General features: G+C 39.3%; 1 long non-coding RNA gene across 1 annotated transcript in view; it reads left to right on the forward strand.

Moving 5' to 3' along the window:
- Window positions 1-232: 232 nt before the first annotated feature.
- LOC143155863 (uncharacterized) overlaps window positions 233-21,211 on the forward strand; it is a 127,800-nt gene continuing 106,821 nt past the window's right edge. The window contains exon 1 of the long non-coding RNA XR_012994481.1: window positions 233-296. This is a non-coding gene — a long non-coding RNA (uncharacterized LOC143155863). The remainder of the gene's footprint in view (window positions 297-21,211) is intronic.

A 21,211-nucleotide genomic window follows, 5' to 3' on the forward strand; every position in this document is an offset into this window, starting at 1 on the left:
ATTTTATTCTTTGCAAGCCTCTGCATGCTGGGTCAAAAATTTTGTTTTGAGGGAGATTTTGGTACTCACCGTGATCTGACCAGTTGATGTCCCTTACCTTACTTGAAATTGGTTCCCCCCCCCCCGCCTTCTCCCCCCCCCCGCCTTCTCCCCCCCGTGTTCCCCCTTTCCCTTCTCTCCTCCTTCCTTTCTTTGGAAAAAAGAGGAAGTTTAGTTCTGAGTTAGGTCGACGTACAAGGTCGCTGGTATTACCGAATACCCTGGCTGGCTGGTAGGGTGAAGTACAGGAGGGATTTGTAAGTTTGTTTTAATGACGGTCAAAGACAGTTTTTGATCTTCTGAAAGGGTCTTCCCATGGATTTCCTCTCCCCCCGCCCCCAGCATCTCCCTCGTTTGTGTAAGACCGCAGGTATTCAGGGACAGACCCAAACTGCGGTTTCTTTCTTAATACGTTTCCCTTGTTCCGTTCCCACTTACTGCAAAATAACTCAGTGCAGCGGAGTTAATTAATTCCATTATGTGCAGTGGAACTAAAGCAGTGGAGAAAATACTGGATAAGCGTAATGGGGCCAAGGATATCTTTATGACAGCAGAGCTATCTTAAAGCTGGCTATTCTGGTGCGAGATTAAGAATTGCAGTTTGTTTTATCTTTGGAAAAGAGTCTAATAAAAACACCTGTGAGGAAATACTCTGTGCCACTTGAAATACTTGCATACCAAAAGAGCTGAAAGTATTCTTGTTACTAGAGATTCAGAGTACCTTTCTTTTCCTAGTTTCAGGGTTTTTCCTTTGAAGATGTCTAAAACAAAGGAAAAAAAAGCAGTGAAGTCCCTTTTCATCTCCTTTCCTACCCTTTTCTAGTCATAATAATCTGCTACTTTTAAAGTTTAGTCTTGTGACTCAGAGAAATACAAATGCTTCTTTTTAGAGGTGTCAAGAATATGTTAGTAAATGGATACAGAGAAGTTTGCTGCCCAAAAGCTTTTTTTCCTCTTTTAAAAATTATTTTATTTTTGATCAGCATCTTCTCTTCATCTAGAATTATCCAGTAGATTTCTTTGCCTGCAGCCAGCTGGCAAATCTATAACTAATCTGTAAATAACTGTCAGCAGCTAAAATGGCAAAGGGGACACAACGGAACAGCTGTATGGCTGCCCCCATTACATATAGCTTGTCTGGTCAAGCCTGGCAGGAGCTTTGCTCCACCGGAGCTTGCAAATCCACCCTGCCCAAAGCCTGCAGAAACTGTGTTTTGTTTGATGTGCACTTTAGTGAGGCTACAATGTAACCCACGAGTGGACTTACTTCATCTCCCCTCCTTACAGGAGGAAGTGCTATTTTTCTAACCCTAAATCTGCTGAATTTGATTGTAGGCCTCTGATTAATGTGCTGAGGAAAAGGCATGCAATGTATTGTGCTTCAGAGAAGGTGCACCCAGCTCTCTTGTGAACAGCAAGTCCAAAAGGAATACACAAGGTGCTGCGCATGGCTACACCTTCCTGGAAAGCATGGCACAGAAGGAAAAGCTCTACGTTTAAAAAACAAGCAAACAAAAATGAATGAAGCAATTTTCACTTTATCTAATTTGAATTTTAATAGATGAACATTTACAACAGTGGCAGACTGGAAGGAAATGATGATTGAGAAGAGCCAAAGGAGGGCATTACTAGATAATTACTGTACAATTTGAAATGCATATTCCATTCTTTCTGTACAGAATTTTACAAGCTCCTCATGGTATATGGAAAAGTTACAGCTGAGAGTCACAGCCAGGAATATAGCAAAATACAGGCCCTATTGATAGCAATCTGTGGTTTTCTCTCTAGCAGGTCCACAAGGTCTTGGTTGCAAATAAAAAGATACCCTGGTGGCCGTGCTTGTTCATCAAACCAGAAAGAATTTGCAGATCACGTGCACAAAAGAAAGGAGGCACATAAACTCTAAAGTAGGATGCGAGAATAGTGAGTGTGAGAGAGGGTGAGTGAAGGTGTGGAAGTTGGTTCTTGCTTTTTTCTGACTGTAAATGGAGAGACTACTAAAATATTCTCTACTGTGACTTTAGCAGGTACTCCCTTTATAAAAATCTTGATGATACAATATTTAGAAACATTTGTCAAATGGTGAGCAAGTTTCCACCAGAAATCTATCTCTGCAGTAAAACCTTAGTGCCTGAGCAATTAGAAAAAACATAAATCAAAATTGAATTTTAAACTGTTATGGGGTTTCAGCTTGGGTTTGTTGGCTCTGTGTTTCTTCTCTTTGTGTAGCTTTTCAACAAGTGTTTTCAGCTTTCTGCAAGTACACAGATGTGTCACGTTAAAGAGTGGATGGAGCTGGGCTTTTTATACCCACTTGGTGAAAAGGAAACAGAAGGAGAAAAAAACCCTCCTTTCTGAAAAGAACATAGTACATATAATCACCGCTCCGTTTGTGATTTAAAAACATCTGTTGAATAAGAATTTATTTCAGCAGTGTATTTGTTTTCTCTACTTTGCAGGGCTCACTTGAGAGAGGGGCTAGATTACCTGTATCTTTAATATCTGCTAGGCTTTTCATTGCTGCTCTTCTAGCAGATGTCTAGCTTGATTGTTTCTCCAGTTCTTTGGTGCAAATCTGCAGAAAAGGAGTATTTTGTAAGACTTCATTGCATTGTCGAAGGTGAGTTGAATTTCTAAGTTCTCTGAAGGGGGAGGTGGGCTATAGTACAGAGGTGTGCATGGCTGAATGCTGCCCTTTAGCTTCCACTCATTTGTGTGAGAGGAAAATGGACAAAAGAAAGCCCTAGAAATTTATTTTCTGTATTTGGGAACATGTGCGTTTTTGCTCTTGGAGACATGTGCTTCTTGCTCTTGAAGCAAGCTGGACTACTTTTATTAGTGAAAACAGATGTGGGCTTTGTATTATGCTCTTATTTATTGTGTACATTATTAAGGAGCCCTTTGCCAGCTGTGTTCTGGAGAGTGCCTGTTTTACATAGAGGTGAAGCTGGAAAAGTTACGTGGAAAATAAATATGTTGGTCTTGTGACCTAAGCTTTGGTTCGGTTCAGTTCCTCATGCATAGGAGCCCCATGAAACAACTCCAGCGTGAACCTGCCTGCAAAGAGAAGGGAGAAGACCAGTACATTTTACCCTTGGCCTGCAGGGAAGGGAGACAGTAGTTTTTTTCCTGATTGAGAACTGTCTCCTGGCATCTCTAGACTGGATTCTGTCATTCTGTATTGTCTTTAGAATAGGCAGCTGGTTTTATCTCATTCTTGCTGTTCCTCGGATTTTGAGGCAGGGCTGCTGTAGCCCCAGAAGGCATGGGCAGCCGTAGCTCAGGTGGGAGGCGGGTGCCCTGTTCCTCCTCACTCCTGCCAGCCCTTGCTGTGCTGAAGTTTGCAAGGACCATTTTGCAAGGCTATTTTGGTTGTATGTGTAATGGCTTCAAATGACCAAGAATAGGCCTAGCATGGGCAAAGTTTGTTGCTAAGACACTTCAGAACAGGACATCTCCTTCCGTTTTCTGGGACAAGGTCTTGTGGTCGAATGGTGTCCGTGCTGGCATGTGAGGTGGTGCGTGGGAGTGTTTCCCAGTCTCATCTTGCTGGTATTGCTCCAGCAGTAACACTGCAGAAGAATAGGCAGGTGGCGGCTTCTACTGTTCCAATTAGCCCTTCCAGGCCTGCGCATTTGTAAGCTAGTGCTGAGGAACTTGAATTGCTGATGCTGTGTCTGTTCAAGGGCTGGGGGGGAGGGGGGGGGGAAGAGGCCTTTCATAACTAGAGCTGTTAGTCTGGCTGTTTTAGCCTTTATTTTGAGTAACTTTTAAATTTTTTCTCCAAGTTTCACACAAGAGTCATGCGGTTGTGATTTTCTTCCAGAATGAAAGAAAAGAAAGGGAGTAGGAGACATTCCTCAGAAATAGTATCACTAAATATAAGTCACTAAAGAAAAATAGAAGGAATTAGTCCCATGAATGAGTCCAGATTAGCTTCCCCTACTGTGATACACAGTTTTTCATCCTACTTTTTTGGTACTGTCTTTTATGTACTAAGGTTAAAATACTTGCCAATGTAGCTGTAGTGTCATAGTGCCAGCACTGTCTAGCAAAAGCACTTTATACCTGCCAAAACCACTACTATTAAAGTCATTTACATTGGATTGCTAAACAAAAGCAGTTATGTCATCAAAAGCTCAGTTAGATTGCTGTAACTGCATCTAAACAAGAGCTGTTGACGATGTAGGAATATTGCCAAAAATTGTACCTCTAACCAACACTGCTACATAGGCAGGAATTTTCCAAAGTTGACCTGAACTGAGAGACTCCCCTACGTGCATGTGTCTGTATATCTATTTGTCTATCTGTCTCTATGTGTGTATACAGATATATGTATAAACTTCCTTGTCAGAAAAACAAGGATTCCCAAGCTGCTGCTTTTCTGATTTGAAAAATGTAATTTACTTTTTTCTTTCTTTTTTTGGAAAAAGGTCAAAAAGACTCTTTGCATTCAGTTTGCCTGCCTTGGCTTAATCTTATCCAGAAGTTAAACATTGGGCATCCCTCTACTAATCAGGAGAAAGCAAGAAGCAGTTCCGGGAGTAAGTCACGTATCATTTGTCTTAGGAAGGCTCGCTATGCCTTTGAAAGTGTCTGTCTCCCTCTTAGCTTACAGAAGGAGCCCAAATAACCTTCTAATGGCCAATATCAGGTGTGGTGTACCTCCTTCCAACTAACTTTCTAATGAATTCAATGGATGTAAAGAATAAGAACACCTTGAGCTAATGCCAAACTCGTTGTTGAACTGGAGGGAGTCCCGCCGGCAGGCTGCAGCGGCTGGGATCCAGGCTGGGCTCCTATGAGCTGCTCCACAGCCACCGGGAGTGGAGCGGCTGCTGGGTGCGTGCTGGGGTCCCCTCGTGCTCTGCTGCCGTGGGTGGTGTGGACCTTTCCAAAGTGGGTCGTAAGCCTGTCCCCTGTTTGTCAGGATTCAGTGCCTGTTAAAATGCCCAGTGCTTTTGTCTGCTGCTCTTTCACCCTTACGCAGGAAGGAGCCCATCTCTGCAAGCCTGCAGTTGTTCCTCTGAAGGAACCAAGCAGTCTATAGCTTTTCTGTCGTTGGGATCAGCTTCCTCCTGAAGTCACTGAAAATCTACTTATTCCTGACAATCCTGCAGCACTGGTAGTAAATCCAGCAACGAGTTGAAAGCTATCTGCGAGCATTGGGGCATACTGGGTCTCTCTATTAACTAGCAAAAAACATTTTGAGTGTTTCGTCTCTGTTTCATTTACTGGTTTGAAGTCCGTGGTGCTTTGTACTTTCTCACAAGGTGTGACAGTCACTCATGAATGACTTTTATATCTTCTTGTGCCAGAAACCATGCAGCACCTCGTTCTGTGAGCTTAAAAGCCTTTGCAGCAAGAGTCTTTACATTTCTTTGTGCCATAGCTGTGAACATTGTGAATTTAGGAACATTTTTTTTCAAAGGCTGGGGCACATGCTAACTCCACAGAGGTTGGGTTTAAAAGCACCGTGTTTGTTACCCCAGGCACTGAAAGGAATTGTGTGGCTCTGTGTCCTCATGGGATTTTGTGTTACTTGATTTTTATCAGATTTCACAAATACCTGCTAACTTTTCCCACTATGTTAGCCTTAGAGTTTGGGAATAATTTTGCTTTGTTTTGCTTGTTTCTCGATAGAATACCCATGGCTCAGAGAATGAAAGGAACAGCACAACTGATGAACAGAAAATTTATGAACAGAAAATCAGTCCGAGCTGTTTTAATCAATTGATGATGAAATTATCTGTGAATGTGTATTTTCACTATTTGACCAGTTTTATATATGGCTCAATAATATTCATCATAGAAAATCTCTTCTGTTCCCCCTTGTCGGCTGCTAAATAAATTACTAGGGAATAATTTTTTGTCGTTCAGACGGATCTATATTGCACAGGGATGTCTGGATTCTGCTATTACCAAGTAGTCCATTTTGTAGCTTTGCATCCAGCATATGTGTGTGTTTCTGAAGTTTGAAAGAGTTTGATCCCATGTCTTTCACGTAAGTTCCTCTGCAGGCTCACAAAGATGTATTTGCTTCTGCTCGTTATTATTCCACCTTCTTCAAAAATTAAGTGTAGGAATAATTGTGTCTCCCCCCTTTCCAATTCCCCAAGCAGACTGCCAGGGTCTGCAGCCCTGTAATATTCTGAGACACCTGAAATCAGTTCTTAATGAAAATCACTGGTTTGCTGTAGGACCAGGACTGGCTCAGAGCTTCTGAGAATTAGAGGGAAAACTAAGTTTTTCTGCTAGTGCAGTGAGACAAAAACAAATTCCTTTGTCCTCTGCTGAAGGTGGTGAAATTCAGTTTTGTGCTGGCAGTGGAGTTCCTCCGGGTGCAGCTCTTCTTTGCCGGTCTCTTAGGATTCAGTGGCAAGGATGAGGGATACATCTGGCAAACACTGGCCGCCTTTTCCCCATCCCTCCTGAGACCGTGCGCAAAACCCGCAAGATACCGTCATCACCTGAGGTGCACAGATGCTAAAGCTGTCAGTGCCCACCACTGTTCCAGGAACTTGCTTGGTCTCAAAGCTGCTGAAGGATGGTGATAGGGTGGATGCTGCTGAGACAAGGTGAGCTGGGCCACATAGGGAGACCTAGGAGATGATTCTTAATTGATCAAGGCTGTATTTAAGGAGTAGTTTTACATATGTAAACCTTGTTGGTGATCAGCAAATGGAGTTGAGTGAAATTCTGTGAGCTGCTTGTACGGAATGTATAAATCCCATGAATTATGTATTGGTTTTAGGATTAGACAACGGAACCATAAAAACCAACTTTGCTGAGCCACATTTTCTCAGCCATGCTGGCTCTGGAGGGCAATTGTAAAGTAACTTCATAATAATTTGCCCTATTCAGTTCCTTTTACAATGCGGAAAGCTGTGTAAAGTAATTTCTGGCTTTATTTAATATTCACTACTCCCCCCCCCTTTTTTTTTAAAGTAGAGAGCTCAATTTTAATCGTGCATTACAAAGGGAGAAAAATATGTCTCTTTAGAAAAGTCTATTTTAAAATAAGGTAGAAACTTAAGCTAAATCTTCACAACAGACACTTTCAATACCTTTTGAAAATAAAATGCACAAAACCAGTATTTGGTTTCTAAATGCACAATATAGAAATATATTGAGAGTTGATTAAAATACTTTCAAAGAAATGTTACTTGACACACATACTACATGAGCCACAGTCTTTGTGAAATCTGCATTGTAATGTTTTGATAAAATGGGCTTTGAGGTATGACACATTATACTCCTGTCAGTGGTCAGAAATCTGAATAAACTGCAAAGGATTACATAGTTCAAGTGAATGAATACATAAAACAAGTTCTTAGCTTTCAACTCCTGGCTATTTGATATTCAGCCATAACTGCCTTGTAACTAAAAATGCAAAAGGAGGAGTGAAAAAAAAATCACAGGATTTTAGATATGTACTCATAACTAGATATTTTGGATCATCTTAAAAAAAAGATATAGCCTGATACTTTGCATCTTCTGCGAAACATTGTATGCATGCTTTGTTTTCTCTCTTCCTGAAATCAGTTATCCATATCAAATTGCTATGGGCAGGGTTATGAAAAATCCAATTTATGGTTGAATTTCTTGGTAATATTGACACAAAATTACTTAGGATGTTTTAGAGAGAGGATTTTTTGAAGGGCATGTTTGGCATACTGGCTGCATATGATATGACGGATACTGTGCATTCAGTCACAAGGTGGCAGGTAATCATACTCTATTCAAGGGCAAAAGAAGGGCAATATTTTTGGTTGCTAATTATTGTCCTTAGCAAGTCTATATCCTTTATCCAAGGGGAATGCATTGACCATAAAAACCCACAAAGGTAAAATTCAAGTGGTTTGTTCATGTCACCAGAATTCCAAGATAAATGTTATAACAGGGATCAGCCATCATGTATTATATATCTATAGACAGTGCACATTTTTCTCCCACTGTACTTCAGGACTGAGACTTCTCTAGATGACAGTTATGGAAAATCTGAAGTGCCTGGAATGTGCAAAAATAGAAAGTTCTGAATGCGTTTAATAAAAATTTAATTTGTGAGTTATATCATCATAGAAATAACTACTGGTGGGTGAAACCCAAAGGTGCATCAGTTCAGACAAAGCTCTATATATGAACTTTTTAAAGATTTCAGTCTTTCTTGTGGTGTAGGCTTTATATCACTTTCATTCCTCCTTTCTTACACTCTTCTTCCGTGTTTTTTTATGACTAAATTAACCTGCTTGTTTACAGCAAATCTTAACACACCTTCTTTCTTATTAGTGTTTCAAACAGCTTATCTTTTACACTCCCAGAGCATACTGGTATAATGTGTTTAGTGAGCTTTTTTTTTTTCCTTTTTTTCTTTCCCCTTGTGGACTTTGGCAAGGGTGCCCTGTACAGATCTCCTGTCTTTCTCTGACTCCATTGCTATATTTCTGAAATGGTTCTTCCCCAGACTTGCATTTTTCTGTGCAGGATTTTATCACAGGGGTTTTGCAGACCTGCCAGGACTCAGCATGAAGTTCTTGCGGGTTTTGGCTTGTCTTTCTGTCACAGTAGAGAAATCATATCAATCACTGATCAACCCCAAGTCTTGATGATCAGTGTGGGGCTCTTACAGGTTTGCAAAGCTTAAACAAAAAATGTTGATATAAACAACACTCCATGGTTTATGTGGTTCCCTAGTTTGTCCCAAAGGCTCCCACATCGTTGTGTATAGACAAGCAGAACCAAATCTTGGTGAGTAGAGAGCAGCAAGCAAGTACTGGAGAGTAAAATGAGGGATTACTATTATAGCAATATTCTGAAGTAGCAAGCGAATGGAACTCGGTGAAAAAAACAGAATTTTGTCATGTATCCATTGTACTGGCATCATTAAAACAGGCATTTTTGCTTTTTTTTTTCTTCTGGATAATGCAGTGCTTTTGTATAGTTTTTTTCATGTTACTTACCTTTAGAGGTGTTCTGCAAGGGATGGGATTGTGAATAGATTGCTTGTAAGTAACAACTAAAGGTACTATTATTTCTAAGTTCAACAGGAAACATTCCCTTGTTATTTCTTCAAGTTGTGATTGAAGAGCCATAGACAGAGCTGCTATTTGCTAAAAGAACATTTTATTAGCTCTGGTGACAGCAGCAAATCACCTTTTATGAGAGGCGATTTATCCTCCTATTGGACCTGATTTTGATATTTGCTCTGGTGTAAATCAGGAGTAACCTACTGTTAGAAGCTTGTCCATTTGCACTGAATATGAAAGTAGAGTAAGTGAGGTAAGAACTGTGTTTGCTGGATCTAAGAAAGTAATTCTCTGGCCTCTGGTACTACTTACGTCTTGTCAGACTTCATTATAATTGGTCAAGACAACTGTTGGGACAGTGCAGTTCTACCTGTTCAAAGTCATGCCTGTCTCAGATCATGACTGACTCTCTCTCTCTCTCTCTATGTGTAAGCAGCAGTATCCCCTGGGACTCTTCAGTCATCTCTGCTAACTGTACCTTGAGAAAAATTATATCAGCTCTTAAAAACTGTGGAACTTGCTCTAGAATCCAGGACCTAGTTCCACTCCAGTGCAAGTGTGGCCTGGTATAACTCCCAGGATGTAAAAGGCAGTACGCTCATGAGGCAGGCTGTACTAATTTGATGAAGTTAAAAGTGAAAGCAGTAATTAAGAGGTCAAATTTTGTGTGGGGACTGGCAAGATATGGGAAGTGCAACTCTGCTGGCAGTTGTGTGAAAAGATGAGAAATCAGACCAGGAGAAGATGGTGTGGCAGGAGGTGGTAAAGGATGAGGAGGCCTCACCCCCTCACCACAGGAGCCCCAGGAAGCGCTGGAAGGGCTTCCACTGAGAAGGTGGCTAAACCATGGGCCTCTGTGCTGCCTCGGTGGACATGGTGATTCAGATCTAGACCATATGAGGAGGAGGTGAATAAGAAGGAAGAGGGAACTGATTAGCCCTGGGCAGTGGATTCTTCTATTTCCTTCCCTAGAACAGGTGCCAGCAGTAGGTGCCTTTGAAACATGATGGTTGCTAACTCAACGTTCAGAGATTTGTCTTCCTCATGCAACTAGAAAATTATGGCGCTTGTCATAGTATGTTATGTTATAGACACGGACTTACAAATATTTTCATATACACTACTGAAGATCTTTATGTCTGTAGTTTTTCACGTCTAGTATAGGAAACTATCTAAACATGCAGTTTGGAAGAGGCTCCATCTCTCCTTGGTTTCCTATGCTTATTGTGCTCTTTTTAGTCTCACTTGCCTGTCTTGGGACTCTGCATGTCAGCTGGACTGGGAAAGAAGGCATATGAGAGTGTGAAAAAAGAGCAAATGCAGTATAAGAGTGAGGAGTAGAAAGAAGGCAGAGAATCCAGTATCATTCATGAGGAAATACAAGGCAGGGAAATTCATTGAATAAAATAAAAGCTAGAATACGTTCTTGATGTATCATGTCAAGGGAAAAATAATTAAAAGTCACTTTCACACTGTTTCAAGAGATGGAATCAGGGATGAATGGCACAAAAGAATTAAATCTATTTATGTAAAAAGTACATCTTGATCTAAAAAAAAAAACCAAACCACTGGGAAACTGGCAAGGTAGAGGTGTACTTGAACTTTTCTAGCGTTTTTGGAGTATTACGTGATTATTTTTCCCTACCTGTGACTGATGGAAAAAGCTGTGAAGCATAAGAAATATTTTGTAGAATGGCTTCTAAAGGTCTGATAAAAACAGCAACCCTGTAACTAATTCTATGATTGTTCAGATTGTCTACTCTAGATGTGTTGAAAATTTGTCCCCTGACAAGTATCTTCTTCTGCTCTGACTTTACTTTGTTTCCTTGCTATCTGAGCTTATGGACTTGCTGACAGTGATGGTTGAGGATCCACACCATACTGTGGGTAGTTTGCACCACGTTACTGGTATGAAAAAAGATTTCCCGGGGTAATACTGAGTCAAAGCAAATTGTTCCAACACTACTACCTTTTTTTTTTCTTTTTTTTAGCCTAGGACTTTTGATGGGGTTCACTCTAGGCTCTTTTTACTCCATCCACATTTCTGAACCTGTTTTTGATGTCTGAAGGGAACTCTCATAACTAAACACAGTCCAAATAATTCTTCTAGCTACACTGCAAGATTTTTTTTCAGTGCATGGTGGATCTAGGATTAACAGACTGTCCAAGCATTTTCATACAAAATACTCTCTGTTCCAAGGACAGTTATGTTGAATATAAGCTGCCTGCCGGGTTTCCCCTTTTGAAATGGTAGCATCATCTCTATGCTGATGGGCTGGACCTGTACTTGTTTGAAAGTTTGTTCTTCTTCTTTAAGGCCTGACTAGGCCTGTTGTTAAATTCTGCGATCTTTGCTGCTTTGATCATTCACAAGGGAAGCCCTTGGGCAAGAAAGAAAATGATAAAGCTGGATGTTTATGGCATACTGAAGCCTGGACTTCTGAACAGTGTTTCTCTACAGATGGTGTCCTTAGAAAACCTTAGAGAGATTTTCGCATCTGCAGGTGCATGCACCTGTGAATGCGTTTGAGAACTACCAGGTCATATAAAAAATAACAAAGTACATTGTGAAATATCACAAACTATTTTAAAATGCTACAAAACTTTTTTCAGATATTGCTGGCAATACAGGGAAACTACTGTACAGGAAAAATGAACTTTGATATTTGAGAATATGTGGATAGGTGTTGATATGAAGGTTTACAGGTTTATGTATACCTTAAGAATTATATAAATATTATCTGTCTCTCAACTAAATAAGAAATCATACTTCTCAAACTACATACTGCAATATTAAGATAAATACTTCTTTTCTTCATATTTACAGCAAAGTGGAATAAGCCGTTCTCCTCTAAGATCATTGCCCCACAGAAATTCACAATGTTTCATAAAATGCACGGCAGATACTAAAATTAATAGACTTTGCAAATCTTCTTTTGAACTTGATCCTGATAATAGGTATTTTACAAGGGAAAACTGTTAAGAACTTGAGGAACTGAACTTTTCTCAAAAGCAGTCATAGCTTTTGAAATGTGACTGAGTTTTATGTCCAAGAGGTTTTTAAAAAGTGGGGTGGGAGTAGGGGTGGGCTGTCTGTTTGAAACATCCATTAGGACTGGAAGTTCTGAAGTCCCTCTCATGTCACCTTTTTGCGTGGAGCACTGTTGACAAGTTGTGGAAGATTCACTGACAGGTACAGAGCAACATATGCCTGGATACTCTACTGGCAAGGATTTGAGTTATATTTTTTTAACGGATAGTTTTCATTTCAAGCATATATTTTCTCCTCCTGATTCAGTACTTTTTTAGCAACTAGAGATGAATGCTAAAAATGAAGAAGTAGTTCTTTAATCGACCCATCCTATTGACTCCCACGCATTCGGTACCGGCACCTTCCTCATCTTTGAGGTGTCTGAAGAGGTATAGAGGCAGGATGAGAGTCAGAGACGAATCTGAATGCTTGTCCTCAGACTAATGGTCCCAAAACACAGTGCCAGACTTTATAACAATATGCTTCCTATGAATAATGAACAGGTCTGGCTTTATGAAAGATACCTTGATTCAAAAAACAATTTTAAAAAATGACAGAATAACCCTTATTCATTGTATTCTGCTAGCTAAGAAAGCAAAAAGACAGGAGCATAATATAAAGTTCTATTTGCTGACAACTAAATCAAAAAATGTCATCCCACTGGGCACACAAATACACAGTTTGGAGGAAAATATACAGGTGAGGACTGTACACTGTATCCTGTTCCTTCCCACAAAGAGAGCTGAGTGTATTTAAGGGCCTCATCTTTGTGAGTTAGTAGTATTGTGGGCAGAAATGGTGAAATGATGCAAAGCACTGTTTATGATCTCCGTCTCCATTTCAAATGGTGGTTAGTTTCTGTGGCTGCGTTGGCTTATTTAGATAGCGTTTCTGCTTCTTCACTGCATAGATGGGTGTAGTGATCCTTTCTGAGCAAATACTCATTGTCTTCCATTAGCAAAATGCTGCTGTTTGTCATAACTGGGGAGGGGGCAAATATCCCAAACTCCCCCGAGACCCTGTCAGATACTTAAGATAAACTGTGTGAGTTTTAGTCTTCTATTGAGGGCTTTTTAAGGAGGCCTTGTTATAAGCAATCTTTAGAGAATTAAGTATGAGAATAAGTAATCTCTGGAGAACTAGCACAGAAACCCCCAAATCTGAAATCACGAGTGTCTGGGCCAGACAGCCTGGGTTAGTGGATCAGTGCAGAAGTGTGGTGGTGACGATAGATTACACACGTGATGAGCGTTAACTCCCCTGGGGATGCAGAGGCAGGCTATATGACATAGGGCATGACACACATAGGGCATGTATACCAAACTGATTGTGATTTCACATACATGTCGGTTTGTTTTTTTTTTTCCCTAGATAATCCTGTCTGTAACTGGAACCCTTGCTTTCCATGAACGTTCATACCAGCTGTGAGGTTGAAAGCATTGGTATCACTCATTTGCTTAAAAAAAAGTTTGCATGTGGGGAGACTGTGTATCTGTAACACTTGGAAGTAATATGGAAGATGAAAACTAATGTTATAATTCAGCCCCAGAAGTTGCTTACATTTCCAGAGGCCAATGAATGAAAACAAACATGAAATTCTTATCAATGTTCGTTATACTATAGTTAGCACAGCACAAATGGTCAAAGACAATAAGGAGTGCATATAACTTATTCTTTTTAGTCTTTCTCCCGTCCCCCCCTGTTTACCGTTTTCCCCAGAACTACGTATTGGAACGGTGGAGAAATGAGGTGACAACTTTGTCTTCTGCTGAAAGTTTCTTTTTAATTTTCTGTATTTTTTTTATGGCGACCAATATTTTTATGAAATTGTTGATATTCCTGTTGTCTTTAGTTGGTGCTGAAGATGTGAAATACTTCAGAAACAAGTTTTAATTCAAAATGAAACTATTGTCTCTGAAAGCATTAGCTCAAGACAGAACAAACTTAGCCAAAATAACGTGACACTTCCTATTTCTCCACTCTTGCTAAAGCCTAAATTGACAATCTGCCTTCTCAGTGACCTCTCACTTTTCAAGAGCTTACAGCCTCACTTCCCTGCCTAACTATTCCACATTACAAGTTATGGCTGAAATTGTTACTTTTGTAGTAAAATATTCTTGAAAACTAAGTGTCTTGCCTGACTGTTATGTCCAGGGAAGCATGAAAATTGTAATAATAAAAAGATTTGCTTTGTATTCTTTACATTTACACTTTCAAATTCCAATTACAAAAATGGACACTGATAAAATGTAAACAAATATCAAGTTATCTGCAGTCCAAATTTCGTGACAAATGACTTTTTAAAAAATATAATTTCTCAACCCTCAGAAGCTTTACTCAGTGGGAAAGAGTAAATACTGAATAAGTGCTTGCGAAGCAGAAGGTTAGATTTGCTTCTAAAAAAGCTTGCCTCTGCTTCTCTGGTTGCTCAACCACATGTATCTTAACAGAACTGGAGTAGTAACCGTAGGGCAGAGAAGAATGTGATTTGAGAAACTTGAAGAGTAGCAGATTGGCAGCACAGCTTAGACAAAACCTGAAGTTTCTTCTCTCTGTCTCTTCTTCAGTCTTGGTTATATGTAACTTGATGGGGGTTGCTGGGTATTTTTTTGAATCTCTAAATTTGGATTGGCTTGGATCTCTTGAGTTTGATACAGTTTTTTTCCTTCTGTCCTTACCAATTCTGAGGTGACCAAGACCTCATTTCTGCAACTGGCAGTCCTTCTCAAACAGCTCTCTGATGTACCCACCAGAAGCCCTCTGTAGTTTTGTGGCCTATGCAACATATTTTGTGCCTGTAGGATTCCTGTTTGCTTTTTTAATACGTGCAAAACCATTATGTGGGCACACTTGTCTTCTGGTGTTGACAGACTGTACTTGAGATGATAGCACCTTTCCACCTGTCAGAAGTTGTCTGTTTCCTTTTCACAGGAAGTTTTCTTGTAATTTATCTGAAGGACCTATCAGGACATAATTATTCTGAGCAAGAACAGGGGAAATGTGGAATTATTGTGAAACAACATCCTTTTCTTGCACTTTTGCTAGTAGTGCACAAATGAATCATAGACTTAGTGAACACACTCAAGAACTAATGCTAATAATTGGCAATAGATAAAAGATGAGAATGGACTAGTAATAACAAAGACAAAGAGCCAAGTCTGGGCACAGTATGTAACTCGGCAGGAACACATCCAGACACACTTACAGCAGAAACTGCAATGCAGCATGATGTTACACAGAAATAAAACTTAGAGCTGTGCAAGTAATGGATTTTTCAGTCTAGTGGCCAAACTTAAGCATCATGTGTATGGGAAGGCTCATGTTGACTCAACACTTAAGGTTCTGAGGGGTTTTTTTGGTAATGCAAAGATCTGAAGAATGTCTTTCTGTTAAGTTACAAAAGCTATGGCTGCACAAAACACTTGGTACAAAACTCAGATAATTATCTTTTGAAGGTATTTAAACCTTAAAAATGACATTAATTTCAAAATGGATGTGCTGTTCTATTTTTAAAATGTCAAAATGCTTCCATTTCCCCCCCTTACTTCCTACTTGAACGTATTTATCAAGTCTGATCAAATTTGTGAATTCCTGTCTTGGGGTACATTAGAGGGCAGAAAAATGAAAAAGAACCTGTGTTTTTGTGTAAATTCACTGAATGAATAGTTCATCATATTTACACCCAATTACTTTTGTGTATACACCATTTTTTCCCCAGAAAATTTGATGATAGATTGCAATTAACTCATCAAACACTTCTGTCTAGAAATTTAAAAAAAAAAAAAAAAAAACAAAACTTGTGATGGTTACATTGAACCTGTAATAGTTTGGATTTTCCATTTGAAACATCTAAAAAATTCCTCTCCCAGAAGATTGCATTTTTCAGTCATCATGAAACAGGTTTATGATGATTGTGAGTATGAATTTGCTTTCTCTTCCTTTAAGCATGTGTCTTCATGGGCAAAATTGCTGTATGTGTAATTATATGCATACATATAAACAGGGAGTGTTCTGTAATACGACAGCCCTAAAATTTGAGGCATAACATACACGTTCTTGCCTGTGCAGTTTTTTTATGTGGGGTAGGTATTTGTGATCACGTAACTAATAAGGTTCACATTAAGATTCCAATAACTAGTTCCTTTCTATGTAGCACTTTAAGGGCAGAGAGGCTTTTGCAGCCAGCCTAAGCTTCTTGCTCTCTCCAGGCATCCCAGACTTGTTATAGCTGCTCTGGGATTTCCTGTGTTTTCTTAGTAGAGAATGTGTTGCTGCTCTGGCAGCAGTGTGAACTTGAGCTAATGATGTTCATGTATTAATATTTTTGATACACTGAGAAAGGCAAGCAAAGGAAGCAAAATGTTTAATAGGTTCAGAAGTCTCGAGGCATTTCTTCTTGCAGCACTGAAGAGAGCTCTGAGACTGTCTTGGGGATGGGGAGGAAGGGCAGCGTGACATTATAACAGAAAAGGGTCGTACTTATCAAAGAACTGTTTTCTTTACCATAGAGCCATGCAACTATCGGGCTTCTTGTCTCTGTATGTTTGTCTTAGACTGGGAGACTGCAGGTAATGAGAAGGTGTGATGCAGGAGCTCTGCTGCGATGATTGTTTTCATCTCCATTTGCAGTCACCTGGCTGCAGACCATAATAATGTCAGGATATTGCTCTAAGGACAGGAGCTTTCACCTGGGATACTTATGCTCTGCACTCTGTGCCTTTACATTGGCAAAACAGCTTCTTGAAACTGTTCTCTCTTATGGATATCTTACTTGCTATTTCTAATGATTTGTGCCATTTGGGCACATTTTTGCCTTTAGCCCTGAAAAAAAAAAAAATCTGGCCTTTTTGGGGTTTGTTGCCTTTAGATGTTTTCAACCTCTTAGAAATGTGTTGGGAGGGGGAAAACATTACATCTGTGTTCTGTAGCTAGGTTCAGGCCTTATATTCTAGGAAGCTTGCAGGAGGGACATAATCTGTTGATTTTGTGTGTGCATGGAATTTGGAAGATGTTAGTGTTTTCTTTCAACATGAAATGTGATTCATTAAAGTACTTCTCAAAGCTGTTATTTTTCCTTTGACAATGATGTGGAGGAGCTTACCTCCCAGGTACAATAAAGAGGGATCAAAACAGTAAGTACTATAAAAATAAATAGAAATAAATTAGAGGAAAAAACACTTTTTAGTAGCCTGGAATTTCATGTTAAATGGGTTTGGCAGGGTGTTGAGCAAACTAAGCTGCTACTATGAGATGGAGTGAGGATTTTGGGTTCCTTTTTTTTTGGTGTTCTTTAGCTCTGGCTCAAATACAATTTAGTTTCTTATGCAGCAAAAGAAGTTTGACTCCTTTTTCTTGTCAAAGAAAATATTACTAGGCTACAGCAGAAAAAAAAGGAAAGGATTGTTGAGCAATCTTATATCAGTGTATTGGTTGTGATGAAGTATGTACTGTATTCATGCTTTGTAGGTTTAAATGTATAGATGTCTTGTGGCAATATCGTTACAGTATCCTCAGATAACTACTGCTTTTTTTGAGGGGGGAGGAATTGTTGGTTTTATTTTATGAAATTTCAAAATGTCATATACACTGTGTGTTAAGTGGTTGAACTTTATGTTGATTTGCATCAGTATTTTGCAGGATTAATTTTCTTTATGAATATAAAAGACCAATTTAAAAAATTTTCTTGGTACACTTCTCAACCTGGTCTCCACTTAAACCATGTGTTTTTTAAAATAAATCACTTAATTTGGAGAGACGTTAATTATCTCCAAAACATGCACCTCGCTGTTGTGAACCAATATGCATCACACACTTCTGAGATTAATTTCCACAGAGCATTGGTGCAAATATGCCAACATTTAAAAGTTAAATACAAATGGATCCAGTTGAAAGCCAGTCACAGAGGTTCCCATCTGGGAAATAACTATGTACTTAACTTCATGTGCATGAATATTAACAATGAAGTTAACTGGATTATTTATGTAAAATCAAGCACATATGCTAAGGCCCATTTGTGTCATTTCCTTCTCACTAAGGACGTGAAAATGAATATTAATAAACTCTGCAGAGGAGTCTTGCAAAGATGTCTATATGTAGGCAGGTGGTTAATTTTTAAGGTCTGTGGAGTCAAAGTATTTGTGTCTGTAAAATGTAAACATGTGCAGAAGACTTGGCAGAATCAGCTCATGTGTCTAAGCAGATGTATTTATAGTATCAAACCACACTGGTTTACTCAGAATAAAGCCATTATTTGAGTGACTTTTCAAGCTGAAAATACTCTGGGAATTTGGAATGACAATGAACTTCCAAGTATTATTAAAAGAAAAATAGTCTTGTACCAGCTTCCTGTTAATTTTAATTGTATTACACCTCATTCTTAATTCAAATGAGCTAAACTCATCACTGGCTGTAAATCCATAGGGTGTTTATTTTCACTCATGTTTTCTCCCATGAAATGCATTATTAGCACATCATATTTGAGTCCTTGCTTATTGCAGATAAGTTCTTTTTCCATTCAGCGATAATTTCATATTAAAATAGTGTGTACATTAGCAATGTGATTTAATTCTCCAGTTTATTTATGTTTGAAAGGCTAATGTTTCCCAAACCACAATTTAAGGGTGCATGTAGCAAGGCAAATTACAGGTTCCCAAGTGAGTCAAGTTGCGTAAATTGTCAGCTTGCATTGACATGCAAAGGAAAGTTCTAAGCTGTCATAAGTTACGTGTTGTGGGGCCAGACAAGAGTAGGGTAACAAGCAAATCAAGTGAAAAAGGAATTTGCCCAGCAGGAATTCCCTACATAGCAGGTAAAATTGCACGACTTGTGTAAATCATGGCAGAGAGAATGGAAAAACAGATTGTAGTTGTTTATCCTCATAACTTTTCCCTCATTCAAAGAAGATATTCCATAAGCTTTCTATTTTAGGGGAAGATAGTGGCACTTAGGTCCCTGCCATGAATTGGGTGATCTATCGCTGTATCTCATCAAGAGCAATTCAGCTCCTTTCTGCCAGTGCAGACAACACTGTGCATGTAAAGATCTCACTTTTCTCCAGCAGAGGTGGTACTAATATTTTACCAAGGATTTCTGTGAAAGTAGTATGTGAATATTTCTGCAAAAACACCTTTCCTGGATGGGCACAAATTTTTTTTCATTAAGACTCTTCACTATGAATATTTATTGGGTCCTGGAAAATATCAGGGCCAATCCTACCTCTGTAAGGCATTGGTGTGCTTGCGAGAGACTTTATGCCATCAACTGAAATTAGCATAAATAATCCTGCAGTGATTAGGACATGTTGGCAGTATAGAAATGGGGTCAACTTTTGTAACTTGAAGTATGCTATAGCAAACTGTTATGGGCTTGAAGGGTGTGTTGTTAATGCTTGGTGTGGTGGAAGATTATGGTCCCAATTTATAGGCTGACTAGTAGTTTCAGGAATTTCTAACCATGAACTGTCTCAGAACCTTCCACTCATTTCTCAGCCTTACTTTGTTGAGAGATTCTTGGAAAAACTTTTGTAAGAGTGCATGTGGGCACAGCAATGCACTTATCTCAAGCTGGTGTAGATTTTCTAGGACCCTGTGACACCACTTTGATTCTGCACCTTCTTATCTGCTTAGACAAGCCTGGCAGAGTGTAAGATCATCAACTATTATTGTATCACTTCTCAATCAAAGCAATTCTTACTACATACTGTCAGTTACTTTCAGAAGTGAAAACGATGATGGCCAGCAGCATTTCTAAGCTGATAATTACTTGACATTAGAACTAGCGGAGGAGGGCAGGACATTGTCCAGGAATATTTATTTGAATTTTAACATGAATTTTTTTCAACCCCATTCATTCCTCACTGGTTCATTCTTCCTGTGAACACTTGGGCAGTTGATCCTGACTGACATGGAGACTTAACTGGATGGCTGATGTGTGTTTTGAGGTGGCTGTTGTCAAAGGGACATTTTGTTGGCTTTTAAAAAAAGTGTCAAGGACTAGAAATTGCAGTGGCAAGGTATGCACCTTACTTGTTTGGCTACTTTAGAAGAAAAAAAAAAACAAACAAAAGAAAATTAAATATTGGGCACCTCTCTACATCCCTGAGTGCCAAAATACCTCTGACTGTGGCCAGAAACAGTTGCATTGCATTGGTAGGAACAATTCTATGAGGGGAAAGGCAGTTCATATATTTGGTTCAACTGGAGAATGGAGACAAGATCGTGCAACTTCACTCATCTGTTGCAATGAACACTCAAGCTCAGACATCATAGACTTGCAGAAAGCTTCTTTGTAATCAGAGTGTAACCCATTGGGTTTTTTGCATGTGGATAATACAATTTTAATCTACACTTGTTGGAGAAGTTGCTTTTGCTTTGCTCTACTGCATAGTATGCACTGGCCCTCAGGGGAATATTTATTTCTTACAGACTTGCTGTAGGTTGAAATCATGGGTTTTTTTGTGGTTCTTGTTTTCTCATTGTTTTCCTCTCATTCATGGCTCACCTGAAAAGTTATAACTCCTTCTAGGGTGAGCCACGGTATGGGTCTAAGCTGGATAAATCCATAAGGTAATTTTGTTTTCTGTAGCTTAAATATGAGACTGAATAGATCGATTCTGTTCCTTGATGATAGATTTCTGTTGTGGTGGGGGCGAGAAGTGAAGTTTCTTCCCTTACTCAGTGTTGTGTGTAAAATTACTCTACCTGATTTGTGCCTATCAGGTAGTACTGTGTGATTTCTGCCTCCCCTCCCTCCCCCCTTTTTTTTAATCACATTATCCCAACTTTAATGTTAATGCTCTCCATTATCTTTCCAGATTGCATTTAGTTGGATCTTTAAAAGGGAGAGACATTGGTAAGTCTCTCAAAAAGCTTGCTTTTGTGCTGATCATATCTTTTCCTGTGATGAGGCTACAGTCTAAACTTTACTGAAAGATGTTGCCTGGGCTTTCCCATTTACTGTCTTCATTATTACAGACTTCATACAGCTACTACAGAACCACAGCTTTCTATCAGTTCAGTAAGTGTAGTTTCAACTACAGAGTAGTCTTGCCATTGCATTTCAATTTAATGTGGCCTCCACTGGAATTTTATCAAAGTAAATTCTACCATTTTGGAAA

The sequence above is a fragment of the Aptenodytes patagonicus genome, chromosome 1, assembly GCF_965638725.1.
Source record: "Aptenodytes patagonicus chromosome 1, bAptPat1.pri.cur, whole genome shotgun sequence".
Classification (NCBI taxonomy): Eukaryota; Metazoa; Chordata; class Aves; order Sphenisciformes; family Spheniscidae; genus Aptenodytes; species Aptenodytes patagonicus.